Source organism: Anomaloglossus baeobatrachus, chromosome 1, assembly GCF_048569485.1.
Source record: "Anomaloglossus baeobatrachus isolate aAnoBae1 chromosome 1, aAnoBae1.hap1, whole genome shotgun sequence".
Classification (NCBI taxonomy): Eukaryota; Metazoa; Chordata; class Amphibia; order Anura; family Aromobatidae; genus Anomaloglossus; species Anomaloglossus baeobatrachus.
Genome location: NC_134353.1, coordinates 967,458,913 through 967,467,966, shown reverse-complemented (window position 1 = coordinate 967,467,966; position 9,054 = coordinate 967,458,913).

Here is a 9,054-nt window from a genome sequence, read left to right as displayed (position 1 = left end):
TGGTGACGCGCTGCAGTGCGGGGAGATGGTGACACGCTGCAGTGCGGGGAGATGGTGACGCGCTGCAGTGCGGGGAGATGGTGACGCGCTGCAGTGCGGGGAGATGGTGACACGCTGCAGTGCGGTGGTGGTGACATGCTGCAGTGCGGGGAGATGCTGACACGCTGCAGTGCGGTGGTGGTGACACTGCAGTGCGGGGAGATGCTGATGCTCTGCAGTGCGGGGAGATGCTGACACGCTGCAGTGCGGGGAGATGGTGACACGATGCAGTGTGGGGAGATGCTGACATGCTGCAGTGCGGTGGTGGTGACACTGCAGTGCGGGGAGATGCTGATGCTCTGCAGTGCGGGGAGATGGTGACACGCTGCAGTGCGGGGAGATGGTGACACGCTGCAGTGCGGTGGTGGTGACACTGCAGTGCGGGGAGATGCTGATGCTCTGCAGTGCGGGGAGATAGTGACACGCTGCAGTGCGGAAAGATGCTGACACGCTGCAGTGCGGTGGTGGTGACACTGCAGTGCGATGAGATGCTGATGCTCTGCACTGCGGGGAGATGGTGACACGCTGCAGTGCAGGGAGATGCTGACACGCTGCAGTGCAATGAGATGCTGACACGCTGCAGTGCGGGGAGATGGTGACACGCTGCAGTGCGGGGAGATGGTGACACGCTGCAGTGCGGGGAGATGGTGACACGCTGCAGTGCGGGGAGATGGTGACACGCTGCAGTGCGGGGAGATGGTGACACGCTGCAGTGTGGGGAGATGGTGACACGCTGCAGTGCGGGGAGATGGTGACACGCTGCAGTGTGGGGAGATGGTGACATGCTGCAGTGCGGTGGTGGTGACACACTGCAGTGCGGGGAGATGGTGACACGCTGCAGTGTGGGGAGATGGTGACACGCTGCAGTGCGGGGAGATGGTGACACGCTGCAGTGCGGGGAGATGGTGACACGCTGCAGTGCGGGGAGATGGTGACACGCTGCAGTGCGGGGAGATGGTGACACGCTGCAGTGCGGGGAGATGGTGACACGCTGCAGTGCGGTGGTGGTGACACGCTGCAGTGCGGTGAGATGCTGACACACTGCAGTGCGGGGAGATGGTGACACGCTGCAGTGCGGGGAGATGGTGACACACTGCAGTGCGGGGAGATGGTGACACGTTGCAGTGCGGGGAGATGGTGACACGCTGCAGTGCGGGGAGATGGTGACGTGCTGCAGTGCGGGGAGATGGTGACACGTGTCACCATCTCCCCGCACTGCAGCGCGTCACCATCTCCCCGCACTGCAGCGTGTCACCATCTCCCCGCACTGCAGCGTGTCACCATCTCCCCACACTGCAGCGCGGGGAGATGGTGACACGCTGCAGTGCGGGGAGATGGTGACGCGCTGCAGTGCGGGGAGATGGTGACACGCTGCAGTGCGGGGAGTTGCTGACATGCTGCAGTGCGGGGAGATGGTGACACGCTGCAGTGCGGGGAGATGGTGACACGCTGCAGTGTGGGGAGATGGTGACACGCTGCAGTGCGGGGAGATGGTGACACGCTGCAGTGCGGGGAGATGGTGACACGCTGCAGTGCGGGGAGATGGTGACACGCTGCAGTGTGGGGAGATGCTGACACGCTGCAGTGTGGGGAGATGCTGACACGCTGCAGTGCGGGGAGATGGTGACACGCTGCAGTGTGGGGAGATGGTGACACGCTGCAGTGCGGGAAGTTGCTGACATGGTGCAGTGCAGGGAGATGCTGATGCTTTGCAGTGCGGGGAGATGGTGACACGCTGCAGTGCGGGGAGATGGTGACACGCTGCAGTGCGGGGAGATGGTGACATGCTGCAGTGCGGTGGTGGTAACATGCTGCAGTGCGGGGAGATGGTGACACGCTGCAGTGTGGGGAGATGGTGACACGGTCCAGTGTGGGGAGATGGTGACACGCTGCAGTGTGGGGAGATGCTGACACGCTGCAGTGTGGGGAGATGGTGACACGCTGCAGTGTGGGGAGATGGTGACACGCTGCAGTGTGGGGAGATGGTGACACGCTGCAGTGCGGGAAGTTGCTGACATGCTGCAGTGCAGGGAGATGCTGATGCTTTGCAGTGCGGGGAGATGGTGACACGCTGCAGTGCGGGGAGATGGTGACACGCTGCAGGGTGGGGAGATGGTGACACGCTGCAGTGCGGGGAGATGGTGACACGCTGCAGTGTGGGGAGATGCTGACATGCTGCAGTGTGGGGAGATGCTGACACGCTGCAGTGCGGGGAGATGGTGACACGCTGCAGTGTGGGGAGATGCTGACACGCTGCAGTGCGGGGAGATGGTGACACGCTGCAGTGTGGGGAGATGGTGACACGCTGCAGTGCGGGGAGATGGTGACACGCTGCAGTGTGGGGAGATGGTGACACGCTGCAGTGTGGGGAGATGGTGACACGCTGCAGTGTGGGGAGATGGTGACACGCTGCAGTGCGGGGAGATGGTGACACGCTGCAGTGCGGGGAGATGGTGACACGCTGCAGTGTGGGGAGATGCTGACACGCTGCAGTGTGGGGAGATGCTGACATGCTGCAGTGTGAGGAGATGGTGACACGCTGCAGTGCGGGGAGATGCTGACACGCTGCAGTGCAGGGAGATGCTGACATGCTGCAGTGTGAGGAGATGGTGATACGCTGCAGTGCGGGGAGATGCTGACACGCTGCAGTGCGGGGAGATGGTGACACGCTGCAGTGCGGGGAGATGGTGACACGCTGCAGTGCGGGGAGATGGTGACACGCTGCAGTGCGGGGAGATGGTGACACGCTGCAGTGCGGGGAGATGGTGACACGCTGCAGTGCGGGGAGATGGTGACACGCTGCAGTGCGGTGGTGGTAACATGCTGCAGTGCGGGGAGATGGTGACACTCTGCAGTGTGGGGAGATGGTGACACGGTGCAGTGCGGGGAGATGGTGACACGCTGCAGTGCGGGGAGATGGTGACACGCTGCAGTGCGGGGAGATGGTGACACGCTGCAGTGCGGGGAGATGGTGACACGCTGCAGTGCGGGAAGATGGTGACACGCTGCAGTGCGGGGAGATGGTGACACGCTGCAGTGCGGGGAGATGGTGACACGCTGCAGTGCGGTGGTAGTGACACTGCAGTGCAGGGAGATGCTGATGCTTTGCAGTGCGGGGAGATGGTGACACGCTGCAGTGCGGGGAGATGCTGACACGCTGCAGTGCGGGGAGATGGTGACACGCTGCAGTGCGGGGAGATGGTGACACGCTGCAGTGCGGTGGTGGTGACATGCTGCAGTGCGGGGAGATGGTGACACTCTGCAGTGTGGGGAGATGCTGACACACTGCAGTGCGGTGGTGGTGACACTGCAGTGCAGGGAGATGCTGATGCTCTGCAGTGCGGGGAGATGGTGACACGCTACAGTGCGGGGAGATGGGAACACACTGCAGTGTGGGGAGATGCTGACACGGTGCAGTGCAGGGAGATGCTGATGCTCTGCAGTGCGGGGAGATGCTGACACGCTGCAGTGCAGGGAGATGCTGACACGCTGCAGTGCGGGGAGATGGTGACACGCTGCAGTGCGGGGAGATGGTGACACGCTGCAGTGTGGGGAGATGGTGACACGCTGCAGTGCGGTGGTGGTGACAAACTGCAGTGCGGGGAGATGGTGACACGCTGCAGTGTGGGGAGATGGTGACACGCTGCAGTGCGGGGAGATGGTGACACGCTGCAGTGCGGGGAGATGGTGACACGCTGCAGTGCGGGGAGATGGTGACACGCTGCAGTGCGGGGAGATGGTGACACGCTGCAGTGCGGTGGTGGTGACACGCTGCAGTGCGGTGAGATGCTGACACGCTGCAGTGCGGGGAGATGGTGACACGCTGCAGTGCGGGGAGATGGTGACACACTGCAGTGCGGGGAGATGGTGACACGTGTCACCATCTCCCCGCACTGCAGCGCGTCACCATCTCCCCGCACTGCAGTGTGTCACCATCTCCCCGCACTGCAGCGTGTCACCATCTCCCCACACTGCAGCGCGGGGAGATGGTGACACGCTGCAGTGCAGGGAGATGGTGACGCGCTGCAGTGCGGGGAGATGGTGACACGCTGCAGTGCGGGGAGTTGCTGACATGCTGCAGTGCGGGGAGATGCTGATGCTTTGCAGTGCGGGGAGATGGTGACACGCTGCAGTGCGGGGAGATGGTGACACGCTGCAGTGTGGGGAGATGGTGACACGCTGCAGTGCGGGGAGATGGTGACACGCTGCAGTGTGGGGAGACGCTGACACGCTGCAGTGCGGGGAGATGGTGACACGCTGCAGTGCGGGGAGATGGTGACACGCTGCAGTGCGGGGAGATGGTGACACGCTGCAGTGTGGGGAGATGCTGACACGCTGCAGTGTGGGGAGATGCTGACACGCTGCAGTGTGGGGAGATGCTGACACGCTGCAGTGCGGGGAGATGGTGACACGCTGCAGTGTGGGGAGATGGTGACATGCTGCAGTGCGGGAAGTTGCTGACATGGTGCAGTGCAGGGAGATGCTGATGCTTTGCAGTGCGGGGAGATGGTGACACGCTGCAGTGCGGGGAGATGGTGACATGCTGCAGTGCGGTGGTGGTAACATGCTGCAGTGCGGGGAGATGGTGACACGCTGCAGTGTGGGGAGATGGTGACACGGTCCAGTGTGGGGAGATGGTGACACGCTGCAGTGTGGGGAGATGCTGACACGCTGCAGTGCGGGGAGATGGTGACACGCTGCAGTGCGGGGAGATGGTGACGCGCTGCAGTGCGGGAAGTTGCTGAAATGCTGCAGTGCAGGGAGATGCTGATGCTTTGCAGTGCGGGGAGATGGTGACACGCTGCAGTGCGGGGAGATGGTGACACGCTGCAGTGTGGGGAGATGGTGACACGCTGCAGTGCGGGGAGATGGTGACACGCTGCAGTGTGGGGAGATGCTGACATGCTGCAGTGTGGGGAGATGCTGACACGCTGCAGTGCGGGGAGATGGTGACACGCTGCAGTGTGGGGAGATGGTGACACGCTGCAGTGCGGGGAGATGGTGACACGCTGCAGTGCGGTGGTGGTGACATGCTGCAGTGCGGGGAGATGGTGACACTCTGCAGTGTGGGGAGATGCTGACACACTGCAGTGCGGTGGTGGTGACACTGCAGTGCAGGGAGATGCTGATGCTCTGCAGTGCGGGGAGATGGTGACACGCTACAGTGCGGGGAGATGGGAACACACTGCAGTGTGGGGAGATGCTGACACGGTGCAGTGCAGGGAGATGCTGATGCTCTGCAGTGCGGGGAGATGCTGACACGCTGCAGTGCAGGGAGATGCTGACACGCTGCAGTGCGGGGAGATGGTGACACGCTGCAGTGCGGGGAGATGGTGACACGCTGCAGTGTGGGGAGATGGTGACACGCTGCAGTGCGGTGGTGGTGACAAACTGCAGTGCGGGGAGATGGTGACACGCTGCAGTGTGGGGAGATGGTGACACGCTGCAGTGCGGGGAGATGGTGACACGCTGCAGTGCGGGGAGATGGTGACACGCTGCAGTGCGGGGAGATGGTGACACGCTGCAGTGCGGGGAGATGGTGACACGCTGCAGTGCGGTGGTGGTGACACGCTGCAGTGCGGTGAGATGCTGACACGCTGCAGTGCGGGGAGATGGTGACACGCTGCAGTGCGGGGAGATGGTGACACACTGCAGTGCGGGGAGATGGTGACACGTGTCACCATCTCCCCGCACTGCAGCGCGTCACCATCTCCCCGCACTGCAGTGTGTCACCATCTCCCCGCACTGCAGCGTGTCACCATCTCCCCACACTGCAGCGCGGGGAGATGGTGACACGCTGCAGTGCAGGGAGATGGTGACGCGCTGCAGTGCGGGGAGATGGTGACACGCTGCAGTGCGGGGAGTTGCTGACATGCTGCAGTGCGGGGAGATGCTGATGCTTTGCAGTGCGGGGAGATGGTGACACGCTGCAGTGCGGGGAGATGGTGACACGCTGCAGTGTGGGGAGATGGTGACACGCTGCAGTGCGGGGAGATGGTGACACGCTGCAGTGTGGGGAGACGCTGACACGCTGCAGTGCGGGGAGATGGTGACACGCTGCAGTGCGGGGAGATGGTGACACGCTGCAGTGCGGGGAGATGGTGACACGCTGCAGTGTGGGGAGATGCTGACACGCTGCAGTGTGGGGAGATGCTGACACGCTGCAGTGTGGGGAGATGCTGACACGCTGCAGTGCGGGGAGATGGTGACACGCTGCAGTGTGGGGAGATGGTGACATGCTGCAGTGCGGGAAGTTGCTGACATGGTGCAGTGCAGGGAGATGCTGATGCTTTGCAGTGCGGGGAGATGGTGACACGCTGCAGTGCGGGGAGATGGTGACACGCTGCAGTGCGGTGGTGGTAACATGCTGCAGTGCGGGGAGATGGTGACACGCTGCAGTGTGGGGAGATGGTGACACGGTCCAGTGTGGGGAGATGGTGACACGCTGCAGTGTGGGGAGATGCTGACACGCTGCAGTGCGGGGAGATGGTGACACGCTGCAGTGCGGGGAGATGGTGACGCGCTGCAGTGCGGGGAGATGGTGACACGCTGCAGTGCGGGAAGTTGCTGAAATGCTGCAGTGCAGGGAGATGCTGATGCTTTGCAGTGCGGGGAGATGGTGACACGCTGCAGTGCGGGGAGATGGTGACACGCTGCAGTGTGGGGAGATGGTGACACGCTGCAGTGCGGGGAGATGGTGACACGCTGCAGTGTGGGGAGATGCTGACATGCTGCAGTGTGGGGAGATGCTGACACGCTGCAGTGCAGGGAGATGGTGACACGCTGCAGTGTGGGGAGATGCTGACACGCTGCAGTGCGGGGAGATGGTGACACGCTGCAGTGTGGGGAGATGGTGACATGCTGCAGTGCGGGGAGATGGTGACACGCTGCAGTGCGGGGAGATGGTGACACGCTGCAGTGCGGGGAGATGGTGACACGCTGCAGTGTGGGGAGATGGTGACACGCTGCAGTGTGGGGAGATGTTGACACGCTGCAGTGCGGGGAGATGGTGACACGCTGCAGTGCGGGGAGATGGTGACACGCTGCAGTGTGGGGAGATGGTGACACGCTGCAGTGTGGGGAGATGGTGACACGCTGCAGTGTGGGGAGATGGTGACACGCTGCAGTGCGGGGAGATGGTGACACGCTGCAGTGTGGGGAGATGGTGACACGCTGCAGTGTGGGGAGATGGTGACACGCTGCAGTGTGGGGAGATGGTGACACGCTGCAGTGTGGGGAGATGGTGACACGGTGCAGTGCGGGGATATGGTGACACGCTGCAGTGCGAGGAGATGGTGACACGGTGCAGTGTGGGGAGATGGTGACACAGTGCAGTGTGGGGAGATGCTGACACGCTGCAGTGCGGGGAGATGCTGACACGCTGCAGTGTGGGGAGATGCTGACATGCTGCAGTGTGAGGAGATGGTGACACGCTGCAGTGCGGGGAGATGCTGACACGCTGCAGTGCAGGGAGATGCTGACATGCTGCAGTGTGAGGAGATGGTGATACGCTGCAGTGCGGGGAGATGCTGACATGCTGCAGTGCGGTGGTGGTAACATGCTGCAGTGCGGGGAGATGGTGACACTCTGCAGTGTGGGGAGATGGTGACACGGTGCAGTGCGGGGAGATGGTGACACGCTGCAGTGCGGGGAGATGGTGACACTCTGCAGTGTGGGGAGATGGTGACACGCTGCAGTGCGGGGAGATGGTGACACGCTGGAGTGCGGGGAGATGGTGACACGCTGCAGTGCGGGGAGATGGTGACACGCTGCAGTGCGGGGAGATGGTGACACGCTGCAGTGCGGTGGTAGTGACACTGCAGTGCAGGGAGATGCTGATGCTTTGCAGTGCGGGGAGATGGTGACACGCTGCAGTGCGGGGAGATGCTGACACGCTGCAGTGCGGGGAGATGGTGACACGCTGCAGTGCGGGGAGATGGTGACACGCTGCAGTGCGGGGAGATGGTGACACGCTGCAGTGCGGTGGTGGTGACATGCTGCAGTGCGGGGAGATGGTGACACTCTGCAGTGTGGGGAGATGCTGACACACTGCAGTGCGGTGGTGGTGACACTGCAGTGCAGGGAGATGCTGATGCTCTGCAGTGCGGGGAGATGGTGACACGCTACAGTGCGGGGAGATGGGAACACACTGCAGTGTGGGGAGATGCTGACACGGTGCAGTGCAGGGAGATGCTGATGCTCTGCAGTGCGGGGAGATGCTGACACGCTGCAGTGCGGGGAGATGGTGACACGCTGCAGTGCGGGGAGATGGGAACACGCTGCAGTGTGGGGAGATGCTGACACGGTGCAGTGCAGGGAGATGCTGATGCTCTGCAGTGCGGGGAGATGCTGACACGCTGCAGTGCGGGGAGATGGTGACACGCTGCAGTGCGGGGAGATGGTGACACGCTGCAGTGCGGGGAGATGGTGACACGCTGCAGTGCGGGGAGATGGTGACACGCTGCAGTGCGGTGGTGGTGACACGCTACAGTGCGGGGAGATGGTGACACGCTGCAGTGCGGTGGTGGTGACACGCTGCAGTGCGGGGAGATGGTGACACGCTGCAGTGCGGTGGTGGTGACACGCTGCAGTGCGGGGAGATGGTGACACGCTGCAGTGCGGTGGTGGTGACACGCTGCAGTGCGGGGAGATGGTGACACGCTGCAGTGCGGGGAGATGGTGACACGCTGCAGTGCGGTGGTGGTGACACGCTGCAGTGCGGGGAGATGGTGACACGCTACAGTGCGGGGAGATGGTGACACGCTGCAGTGCGGTGGTGGTGACACGCTGCAGTGCGGGGAGATGGTGACACGCTGCAGTGCGGTGGTGGTGACACGCTGCAGTGCGGGGAGATGGTGACACGCTGCAGTGCGGGGAGATGGTGACACGCTGCAGTGCGGGGAGATGGTGACATGGTGCAGTGCGGTGGTGGTGACACGCTGCAGTGCGGGGAGATGGTGACACGCTGCAGTGCGGGGAGATGGTGACACGCTGCAGTGCGGGGAGATGGTGACA